At 47.1% G+C, this 12,394-nt stretch overlaps 1 long non-coding RNA gene across 2 annotated transcripts in view; it reads right to left on the reverse strand.

Annotated features, from left to right (window-relative positions):
- Positions 1–11,465, reverse strand: part of LOC141144561 (uncharacterized) — a 65,639-nt gene extending 54,174 nt beyond the window's left edge. The window contains exon 1 of one of the 2 annotated variants that reach the window (XR_012244423.1): positions 10,975–11,465. This is a non-coding gene — a long non-coding RNA (uncharacterized lncRNA). Of the gene's footprint in view, positions 1–10,959 lie in introns of both variants that reach the window. The other variant, XR_012244424.1, reaches the window with a different exon arrangement.
- Between the last annotated feature and the right edge of the window lie 929 nt (positions 11,466–12,394).

Below are 12,394 nucleotides of genomic sequence, written 5' to 3' on the forward strand. Positions count from 1 at the left end.
GCTGTCCAACTTTGTGTGTCGGAAAATCCGATGGAAAATGTCCGATGGAGCCCACACACGGTCGGAATTTCCGACAACACGCTCCGATCGGACATTTTCCATCGGAAAATCCGACCGTGTGTACGGGGCATTATGCATTGGTCCGGCTTCTTCTAGAATCTGCGTGGTGTTACTGGCTTCTTTGCAACATATCGCAGACAGATTCGGCATTCCATTGGCTGATGAAAAGAGGGAGGGACCTTGCACGGTCATCACATTTCTAGGCATTGTACTGGATTCAGAGGCCATGGAATGTAGGTTGCCAGAAGATAAATTGGAAGACTTAAAAAAAGAAATCGCAGGGTTAATTGGATTGAGGAAGGTTTTCAGTTGCACCAACTGAAAACGTTACAATCGGTGTTAGGCAAGCTGAATTTTGCATGCCGCATATTACCGATGGGTAGAGTGTTCAGCCGACGGCTGGCAGCTAGCACGAGTGGTATCAAATCACCAAGGCATTTAGTGCGATTGGTTAGAACGCACAGGGATGATTTACGGGTATGGCATACCTTTTTGGAGTCCTTTAAGGGTAGGGCAATGTGGATGTCTGGACCAGTCAGTAATTTTGACTTGGAGCTTTTCACCAATGTGGCAGGGTCCACAGGTTTTGGGGCGTTTTTTCAAGGGCGATGGAGTGCAGGTCCTTGGCCTCAGTCTTGGATAGCTGAGGGCTTCACAAAAAACTTGGTTTTGCTGGAATTGTTTCCGGTAGTGCTAGCAGTGGAACTATGGGGCGCATTGTTCAGGCATCTGGAGGTGCGTTTCCATGGGGACAATTTAGGGGTGGTGCAAGTGATAAATAGGGTTACGGCATCATCTCCGCCAGTGATCAGGTTGCTGCAGCATTTGGTGTTAAGACGTTTGCAATTGAATGTGTACATTCATGCTGTTCACTTACCGGGAGTCGAAAACGTTGTAGCTGATGCGTTATCTCGCTTCCAGTGGGACAGGTTCCGAGAGTTGGCGCCGGAGGCGGAGCAACAGGGGTACCTTGTCCCGAGTAGCTGTGGGGGATACCTTTGGCATCATCGCTGGATGGATACGGCAGTCGGTAAGTGGGGCCACTTGGGCAGCATACACTAAGGTATGGTGGGAGTGGATGGGTTTTGTACAAGGGGTCGGTGAGGAGCCGACAGGGCGGTCTCTGCATTTGCTGTTGCTATATTACATGGCAAGGAAAATGGAAGAGGGTGCGTCAGTGTCGGTTTTGAATACAGATTTAGCAGGGTTGTCTTTTCTTTTTAAGTTACAGGGTCAGCCTGATGTCACAAAAGATTTTTGGGTGCGTCAAGTGCTAAAGGGGTATAGGAAGTTGAGAGTCAAGTGTTATTCCAGAAGACCGGTGACTTTTGAGATTTTGGGGAGTATTGTAGCCAAGTTGGGGGAGCTATGCTCTTCTGCGTATGAAGTCATCTTGTTTAAGGTGGCTTTTGTGTTGGCGTTTTTTGGTGCACTCAAGATAGGTGAACTGGTTAGTCCTTCAAAAACAGTTCAAGGGGGATTGGGCTGCCACGAGGTTAAGTTGGAGCGTGAAGGTTTAACGTTGTTTATCAGAAGGTCAAAAACGGATCAAGTAGGTAGAGGCAGGCTAGTGAGGGTTTACCCGATTCAAGGATCTCTCCTGTGCCCGGTTGGTACAGTGCGGGAATTCTTGACAGTCCGTCCGGATTTTAAGGGCCCCTTTTTGGTGCATTTAGATGGGAGCCTGTTATCTAGTTTTCAGTTTGGGGCAGTTTTTAGGAAATGTCTGCAGGGTGTGGGACTAGGGGAGAAGGAATTTTCATCCCACTCTTTTCGAATAGGAGTGGCTACAGAGGCAGCCAGAAATGGGCTAGATGTGGAGGCAGTAAAACGGATTGGAGGTGGGAATCAAATAGGTTCCAGTCTTATGTACGGCCTCATTTGGTGGTAGATTTGTAGAGAGTAAGTGGGGATGTTTCTTGTATTTCAGTTATGAAGGTTTTTTTTCAGGATAGTGTTTGAGTAGAGTTTTTCTTGTCTTTTTCTAATTACAGGTTCGGCGCCAGGAATGGTCTGGATTATGGGCCATTCTTATGTGTGTTGGGGGGCAAGAAGGGGGGATGCTCGTTGGGAGGGAAGACAGCTAGGCTTTGATAAAAGGGAGGTTTATATCAAGTGGTTGGGGATACCGGGTATGTTGTGGGGTAGATTGTTCCCGGAGGTGCAGCGTTATGCCCAAAGGGAGGGACCGCCTGACGTATTAGTTTTACACGTTGGCGGCAATGACCTAGGTCTCAGATCCATGATAGACATCACTCGCGACATCAAATATGATTTGTGGCGCTTGATGGAAGTATTCCCCAAGACCAGTGGTTCTCAACCTTTCTGGTGCCGTGGCCCCTTGATAAAATTTCCCAAGTTGTGGGGACCCCTAACAGTAAAATTATTTTCGTAGCGTGGGTTGTCAGCACCCAAGGCAAGACAAGTAATTTGCGCCCCTATCCCACGGACATTTAGCGCTCCCTGACTCCCTTCCACTCGTACAGTATTAAAACCCCTTATGGTACAATTTAGGATGTAGCACTCTCTTTGTTCTTTTTTCTTTCCCTTTTATCTCTCTCTATCATAATTTCTTGTTTTTTTCCCCCATCCCTCTTTCTAGCCGTCTTCCTTGTTCTCTTATTCTTTTTCTCCCTTTTTCTTTGTTCCTTCCCCTCTTTTGCTCTCCCTTCCATATATCCTCTATTTTTATTCATTCTCCTACTCCTTGGTGGGTGGGGGTAATGGGATGAGTGGCAGTGCTGGCAGGGAGTTGGGATGAGTGGCAGTGCTAGTGGAGGTGGGATGAGTGGCAGTGCTGGTGGAGGTGGGATGAGTGGCAGTGCTGGTGGGGCGTGGGATGAGTGGCAGTGCTGGTGGGGGGTGGGATGAGTGGCAGTGCTGGTGGGGGGTGGGATCAGTAGCAGTGCTGGGGGGGGAGTTCTGATCAGCCAACTTAGGTGTTCTTGATCAAGGTCATCTGCTGATCCGAGAACTGTAGTGGGGACTTTTAATGGCAACTATAATCACAGGTAGGCTGGGAGAGCGGGCTTCAGGAACAGCCCAGGACTCGGTGACCCCTGGCAAATCGTCATTCGACCCCCGAGGGGGTCCCGACCCCCAGGTTGAGAACCACTGCCCAAGACTATTATGATATGGTCAGACATGGTGGCCCGGACGTCTTGGAGAATGGCCAGGTCGGTGGAGGGTGTGAACAGGGCCAGGAAAAAGATAAATAGAGAGGTGAGCAAATTTATGGTACGCAATAGTGGGTTGGCAATTCGGCATCTAGAATTGGAATTCGAAACATGGAGGTATTTGAAACCTGATGGGATCCATCTTAATGATGTGGGGATAGATTTGTGGGCCCTAGGATTACAGGATGAGATACAACGAGCTATTCGGGTTTGAAGGGGCACCCAAGAGTAAGGTATTACTCGTGGGGTGCAGTGGCGGGCGTTGGTCTGTGCAAGGGAAGGAAGATGGCAAAAGTAAGTGTGGGATCTAACGTTGTTATGGATCCGGATGTTTTGGTTCCCGGTTAACGGAGGTTAGCCGGGAAGTGATAATGGGGCACTGCGGGCATTGGCAGTCTCTGAGCCAGCTTGTCGGCTTGAGGCCTAGTTGCTACATTTGATAAGTACTGCAGTGCCCCATGGGTGATGACCATCAGACTGATTTAATAAGTGAACGCGCAGACCAACGTTCTTTAGTTTAAGGTTTTATTTGTGTAACAGATGTTTTTGTTGTTTATTGTTTTGATGACAGAATTTTATAGGAAATTTATAAATATATTGTTTTAAATAAAGTAGGCTGCTACGGCCTTATTACTCCAATTTTGGTGTGGTCTTATTTATTGGGAGTAGAAGTTAAGGGGGTTTAGATAAAGGTGTACAACATCTGTTATCCATCAGTCATGTGATCATATGTATTGCAAACTAGCACATTATGACAGACTTACCAAAAAACGAAGCCCTCCAGTGGCGCGCTGTCAACACTTACCTGGTCCTGGTCGTCTTTCTGGGTTTGTGGGCTTCGGCGATATGAATGGCCCGAGGCAGCGATGGCATGGCTCTGAAGGAACGGCACGGGTATGATGTTCCTTCAGAGCGCATGTGCCAATGACGTCACTGGCCACATCTAAAGTAAATATCTCCTAAACTGTGCATATTTAGGAGATATTTAATGTACTTATAGGCAAGCCTTATTATAGGCTTACCTATAGGTAAACATCATACATGGGAGTTTACTTCCACTTTAATGCTCTTTATTATTAGAACTTCATGTAGTTACTGCTTAAAAAAAAAAAAAATAACTGGTATTTTTTTCCAGAGAAACCATGTAGCTTTATACTACACTGGGAACATGAAGTTAAATACTCAATATATTCATTTCCTTCAATTTCAGCTGCAAATGTGATTTTTGGGCTCAGTGGCTTGGAAAGTAGGATATCAGCAACTATTTACCAGTTTTGGCCTATCTTACCAATTTTGTTTTAATACTGAAGCAGCTCTTAAGACTATGTTTGTATTTCAGCTTACTGGAACATTGAAGATTTCTGTTCCATATATGCATACTTGCCAACTGTCCCGGATTTCCCGGGACATTCCTGGGACTTGGACGCCATTCCCGAATTTCTGGTGTCCCGGGAAATGTCCCGAAGAATCCGGTTCCTCACGATTCGCCGCCGCCGCTAGAGTATCTTTATCTGCTGATTGTTAAACTTTCTAGAATACACATATTTCTATTGTTGTGTAGGATCTGGGGCTGCTGTCCCGTCATTTCCCTCTCCTCCTCTCCCCCTCTAATCCCTCTCCATCCCAGACTCTAACCACACCCTCTTGAGCCACGCCCATTTAAGCCACACTCGCTATGCCACGTAAACCACGCCCATTTTTCAATATTCGCGCGCCGCACTTGTATATTTTCCCTGGGCCACGCCTTCAAACGAATGCCCTGCCCCCTAATTATTGTACGGCTCCACCTACAGCCACAAAAGTCTCCCACATTTTTTTTTTTTACAATGTTGGCAACTATGGTGATGCCTTTGATGCAGAAAAACTTCACTTGTTTATGGCCCTAGCTTTAGTATTCTCTGTAGTGTGTGCAAGCCTTGGGTGCTGCCATAAGGAAATGGCCATGCTCAGCACAGGAGTAGAACAGCTGACACCTACATGAGGTTAAGTGCATAGAGTATGCACTGCAGATTACACCTGATCCAGGTCTTGTATACAAAGTTCACCACTGGGGTTGTCTGGGCAGTGTGCCCTACTGAAGGTAGGTGTTTTAAAGCTCAGGGCTGGTGCAAGGATTTTTGTCTGCTTAGGCGAAGGTGCATTTTGCCCCAACTGTCCTCCCCCACAATCCTCCTGCCTGCCCACTATCCTCCCACCACTCCCTCCACAACGCCAGTCCTGGAGCCATTTTCTGCATTTTTTTTTGGTTTACACGTTTTAAAAATCAATCATTTTAGGCCTGAAGATTACTTAAAACCCCCAAAATATTATATATATTTTTTTTGAAAGCAGACACCCTAGGGAATAAAATGTTGGTAGTTCTAATTTTTTATGTTACGTGACATTAGGGCAACTGTTTATGAAAGGCAACATTTCAGTAAAAAATACATTAAGACCCCTTTCACACTAGCAGCGCCGGTCGTTAGCGCTAAAAGGCCGCTCGTTTTAGCGGTGCTTTTCAGCCACTAGCAGGGTGGTTTTTACCCAAAAAAGGGTAAAAACTCAGTTTGCGATGCTTTCAAAGCGCTTTTAAGGCGCTTTGGAATTCATTGCAGGGGGCAGGGCATTTTGGGAGCGCTAAATACAGCGCTCCCAACCCGCCCTTAAGATGCTGCTTGCAGGACTTTTCATAATGTCCCGCAAGCGCACCACCCCAGTGTGAAAATACACACTCAAATTAATGGGAGACAGTTTTCAGGTGCTTTGCAGAGGCTATTTCTAGCGCTAAAGCGCCTGAAAACCGCCCCAGTGTGAAAGTAGTCTAAAGTTCATTTCTGGACCCCCGCAATGTCCTACAGGTAATGAGTTTAGAGTTACGCAGGAGCACTGGTGCTAAAAATATTGCTCTTACTCTGGTGTGCATGCTGATATACAGCATTTGTAGTCAGAGTCTTCACTTGGAAATGCGATAACCCTAACTACCAAGACCTGAGGTGTGCCTTGACCTAGCTGGTTAGTACGCCTAAAAGAGGGCATACCCTAAATGTATGAATATGAAAAAATGTTATGAAGCATATATGTATAAATGAAGGTTTGGGGGAACGTGTGGGTGGGAACCATGAAGTCGAGCCAACGTGGAAATAGAGGAGGAGGGATATATATACCCCCCAGACTCCTACAAATGCAGGCTAGCCTCCAGCCTTCTAACTTGTAGTCAGAGTCTTCACTTGGAAATGGGATAACCCTAACTACCAAGACCTGTTGTGTGCCTTGGCCTAGCTGGTCAGTACGCCTAAAAGAGGACAAAATAGACACGAAACTAGGTGTGATGTGAAAGCTTTGATGAAGAGCAGGTAACAACAATACGTCTAGAAAAGTAGCGAATGCCTGGATGACTACAGTATAGGGTTCCGGTATGAATCTGCTATAACAGGAGGAACTCCAGTGCCCCATGTACTTGATGATATAAGAAGGGACCCCCTGTTTGGAACCTGTGAAAACTACCCCGATCTTACACAATTGTCCAATAAATGGTTTGGATTTTTACGAGTAAACCAAACATGAGAACGAACTGCTTGTAGTGAGAGGATACGTGGGAAAAAGGCGCAAGGGCTGTTCAGAGGAGCCACTGCAAAATGATTACAGAGAAGCTTCAACACTTCAAGCGGACACTAGTTACTGTAGGTACTGTAGTTCTGTGAACTTTACCACAAGCCCCTGGCCTGGCCTGACTATTCTTGTTGTTGGGAAGTTTTGAGAGTGAGCTGCAAAAAATGGATGGACTGACAGGAGTTTGCAGGGTCCTGAAATGCTGGACACCTGATAGATATAATTGATAGTGTTGGCGGATAAGGCCAACTCGCTGTGGAAAAGCCAGAGCCATGCACCTGAGAAAATCTTCCAAACCCTGGTATAAGCCTTCAGAGCGTTTCTGGATAATGAACCATTAGCCAGTTCGATCCCTTGTGTCCAGAAAGTGACTAATCTATAACCAGCAGTGAGTAAGGAGGAGCCGGTTTGCCTACCAGGTCTGCTCCCAGGTGCTGTGAGAATTTTTTTTTTTTTTTGGAAGCTTCAGTCGAGATCATGCATTGGCCGCGCCATAGTGATTCGCACTGATGAACTCTCCCAGGAAGTGAACTTGATGTTATGCCTGACTATGTCAACCTACACATGAAGGACATGATGAGAAGGGACCCCGATCTACCTAATTAATAATTTGGCTGTGGCCAAACCATCTGTAGGAAAACACTGAGTTCCCTGACCAACCTGTCCCCATGTGACTGTTATTGCCAGTATTGGGCAAATAACGAACAATGCCGAAGTATGAGCAAACATGGGCAGACCAACTTCCGGGGGCCAACCACTCACATCCAAAGATGTCCGAAACCAACCATCAGCTGCGTCTGCAACACTCCAAGAGACGTGCTCGTGAGTTTGTGGAATGAACATGGAAATGCCATTCCAGACACACAGTAACTGGTCCCACATGATTAAGTCGGGTCGTACCTCTGCTTGTAACCTGACAACCGAGTCAGAGGCCTGATGCAGGCGGAAGGAGGCCAGTAACCTGGAATAAAAGCTCTATCCTGAGGATTGATTCTCATGGCATGATTCCATATTACCAAGAGTGACTGTAAGCCCCCTTTGGAACAGACTGGGGATCGGCCAACAGATGAATGGTCTGACTTATCTGACCAGCATCCCAAACAACCTCGCAATCGTGAGATTTGAACCGAGAGTGATGCCCAAAATGTGAGACTGCAGATCCCTGGGCAGTGACCAGGGACTTCTAACTGCAGGAAATCAACTGAATAGAATTATCCCCTGACCCCCTTGCAGCGACCCAAGATCCAATGGAGTGCTTGGCAAAGATGCCAAATGCAAGAACTGCTTTTGACCCAAAGGTTAACCGGTTGGTGAAATAACATTTACACCATTTGCCATGCCATACCCAGGGCAGGACTGATAGGAAATAGCTTCAAAGCATTGGTGATATCAGTTCTGGATAGCCAAATACCCCCGCCTAACTGTAAAATGTGCTGGATCGCCAGATCCATGGACAAGTACTTCAATGAAAAACTTCAGCGGGAATGAGGGCAGACAAATTATAATCAACGATGGTGAAAGAAACGGACCGAACACGAACCCCTTGGAAAATCCTGCCTCCAGTAACTCATCGACAATGGAAGCATGACTGTCTGCTGAAGTCAAGTTACTACATTTAAAAGACTGACGGGATAGTGATGAGGCCCGTGTGAAGGCCTACTGACAATTCCTTCAGCAGGAACTGGCTGAATTCCGGGGATGAGTTGTCTTCTAAACAGGCCCCTAACAAGGAAACATTTACTTGGCTTAGTCATGATGTACCAGAAGGCTTGACAAGACAGGTGAACTTAAGGGATACCGACATACCTGCAGGAGTGCTAGGAAGAGCAGGCGCTGGGGGTGCAGTTGATACCTCAACTCTAGCTGAGCGGGCTTCGATCACCTTCATTCTGTCTTTCAACCACAGCATGGACATGCAGAACACATTTAGCACTGCATGAATCTGAGTTAAAGAATTATGCCCAGAAATACGTACTATGCTGGTGGATGAGAGTGGTTGAGACAGATTTGAGAATAACAAACTGAAGAGTACTGCCATCCGGGCTGTAGCCGGGAAAGGAAACCCCTGTGACGAAGCTCCGCTGTGAGCTAAGGTATAGTCCAAGCCCTTAATGATGGGGTGCTAACATGCTCTGAACCACCATGTGGGTTGGAGGGATGAATGCGAACAATTCACCTTCAGTAACGTGTGACATGCCCAAATCTACAGACAACCAGAACATGAAAAATAACAACACCCTTCCGTGCCTACCTAAGTGTATGAACGTAGGTGCAGAAATGACAAGACCAACAGCACGTGAATATGAACCTAATGACAACCACCACCCTAGTGTATGCAGTGAGTAAACCCGAGTAACCTTCAGCACAAAGACAGGTAATTAAAATGAACACTCAGGGCTAATGTACCCATAGACCATGGTGGGTAGTCGTACAGGTGTAATGAAATGAACGTGCATCCTATGACGTATGGTATACGGGTGAAAAGATTGTGGTCCAACAATCAATTAAAAAACAAAACCTCAGCCCATATGGATCTGTAGATGTGACAGATCCTAAAATGAGAGCACTAGCTAACTATACCCGGGTATACAATGGAATAACTGAACAAAAAGTACGATGAGACATGGAAATGCATATGAGGATGGAAATGACTGCTGGTGTATGTGCTGTATTTGCATGATACCCAAAGATGAAACACAGAGATGAAATGCGCCCTACTGAGAACTGATGAAAAATGGGCCTACCCATATGCCAGCCCTACATCAGTGGAACGTGGAAGCTGACCCCCCCCCCCCCCCACTCAGGGCTGCGATACCCACAGACTGTGGTGGGTAGATGAACGCAAGGATGGAACAAATACTGTGAACGTGCAGTATGCCCGATGCTCAAGTGATGGAACTTGGAAATGATCAGACCCAGCACAACCTCTCCTGGATGAAAGGAACTGCGGCCTGCAACCCAAAACCGTTGAGGCCCTTAACCGAGCAAAGGTCCTGACAACCCTCAGGACCACTGATGACACCAGATGCCACCCCAGCATTACAGAATGCCATGATAGGAATGCCATGACCGCAATGATATGAAAAAGATGTGTCAGAAATTATGAAAAGATAGACCCCCCATCTGAGAACCGCATGATATGGTGACAGTAACAGTGACAGGCCCCCCCCCCCCCAACACAGTAACCAGCAGGAAGATTGTAGATGAAGCTACCCACTGCTGCAGATGATTGATCTATCTGAGAACACCACCACCCCTGTGACCACTGCATTTGCAGCCTACACACTGAGTAGCTACGAGACCTGCAGTCACCTCCTCCTTACCCAGTCTGCCAGCAATGTGCACTGATAGCCTAACTGAAATTCCTACAGCAAGACCACCCCTGCATGCCCGGCTAGCTGCGCCCCCCCCCTCCCAGGATGCCAGGTAATAATCCCCACCCTGTGCGCTTGATGTGACAAGAACTCACCTGTATGTGCCCCCCCCCCCAAATCATGCCGTGCGGCAACATGAGGCTGATGCACAACACTAACTTGTGAATGATGGATAAGGAGTTGCGCAGCCATGCTGTGGAACTACAAGTCTTAGCCCAGAGCCTCTTACCTCCGATGCTCCTAGTTCCACAGCACCCAACAGAACAGAGCCCCAACTGTACTGAGTTGCTGTGATCCCAACACCCCAACTTGCTGCTACCACCCCCAGATTGCTGCAACCCCTGTCATGTGCCTGATACAGCGCAGCGTGCACAGCATCTGCTGGGGGCAGAACCACCAGCTGGACCTGGCTAACCCCCGCCTGGGGGCCTGCAACATTCTCCAAGCCCCTGTGCAGTCTGGACACCCCCACAGAAACCATGCCGAACCCCCTGAGAACGGCCGCAGCAGTGGCACCTAACTCTCCACCGCTTTACACCCCCCCCACAGGCTGAGTGGCCCCTCACCTACCTCCAGTCGAGCACCCGGCAAGGGAGAGTGGACCGACCACCCCACCTGCCACAAGAATCTCTACCGTACAGAACCCGGAAGCGACAAATCGCTGGCCGCTTCACAGTGACAACCATGAAGACGCATGTATTTTATGAGAGGCATCCGGCATGGCCCCCCCCCCTCCGCTCATGCCCTCCACCCGCACCAACCGAAACCCTGAGCACCGGGAGAGGTGAACCGCCACGAGTCTCCTGCAGCCGACCATGCTGCCGCTCTGCAATTAGAAAAACAAGAAGTGACTCGGACGCCCTGTGACCTGGAAATGACGTACGTCAGCTGTAACCCAGCAACCATGAAGACGAGCCGACGTGGAAATAGAGGAGGAGGGATATATATACCCCCCAGACTCCTCCTACAAATGCAGGCTAGCCTCCGTCCAGCCTTCTAACATCTGGGACAATCGCTGTTTTCATACATAGGTGCCCCAATGCACGCATTTTTATTTTATTTTATTTTTTTATAGGTCTCCTTTATATACTTAAAACATTTTTGATATAATTCTTATCTATTTTTTACATAACTTCTATTGCTATCACATAGGGGACCAATAGCCCCCTATGTGATAGCATATAGGTGACAGGCTATCTTTATGGAGACACCCAGGTCTCTAGATCCTGGATGTCTCCTCTCTAATACACTGCAGCTGATGTAACACAGACCGTACACATGTCTGCAGCACTATAAAAATCCAAATTCCCAGCAAGTTGCTGGAGATTCAGATTTTATGGCCCCCTCATCCTGGCACCCTAAGGCAGCTGCTTAAACCGGCACTGTCAAAGCTAGCTTTTTAGGTTTTGGGACCTGGTGAGGTTTTTTATAGAATGTAGGCCTCATGGACACTGGACATTTTTGCAGCTGCTTTGAGGGGAGCGTCAGGCATTTTTTTTTTTTTCTGCTGCTAAACACCCCGGGCCTATGAGTCCATGCACAGGCATTTTTGTTAAGAGAGTTTGAGCGTTTTTAGAAGCATTTTGGAAGCTTATTACAAGCATTTTTGTTTAGCCAATAGAAAGTACTAGGGGGAGAAGAGCTGCTGTTTGAGCAGAAAGCGTGCAACAAAACACTCATAAAATGCTCATGTTGCACATTTCCAGGCATTCCCATTGAGGTCTATGGGGGCAATCGCCCTCCAATCTGCCAAAAAGAAACTCATGTACTTTTTTGAGCAACAGGCGCTTTGCTTCAGGCGACAGAACGCACGATGTGAACAAGGCTATTGAAATGAATGACATTTTGATCTTGTTGAGTGTTTTTAGAGCTACAAGCTTCAAGCAGAAAATTGCCCAGGTGTGAACGGGGTCTTGCATTTGTGTACATGACTTCAGTATGGGGTAGGTCTTCATAATCTGTATGTTAAAATAAAACTTTCCTAATATAAATATAAAGGCTCCCATTGTTGACCCTTGGGCTTCAATACTTTGAGTCACTGACCACAAACAAGTGCACATAATGGGAAGTCAGAGCTAAGTCAGAAGTCCATATCTGATTACTTGTTGTAGGTTAGTGACTCAAAGCATAGAAGCAAAACTTGAACTGGAGCTTTACTTACCAGCACTGTGGATGCCCTGCTAAAATTTGAGAGGG

Source organism: Aquarana catesbeiana, linkage group LG05 (genome assembly GCF_042186555.1).
Source record: "Aquarana catesbeiana isolate 2022-GZ linkage group LG05, ASM4218655v1, whole genome shotgun sequence".
Classification (NCBI taxonomy): Eukaryota; Metazoa; Chordata; class Amphibia; order Anura; family Ranidae; genus Aquarana; species Aquarana catesbeiana.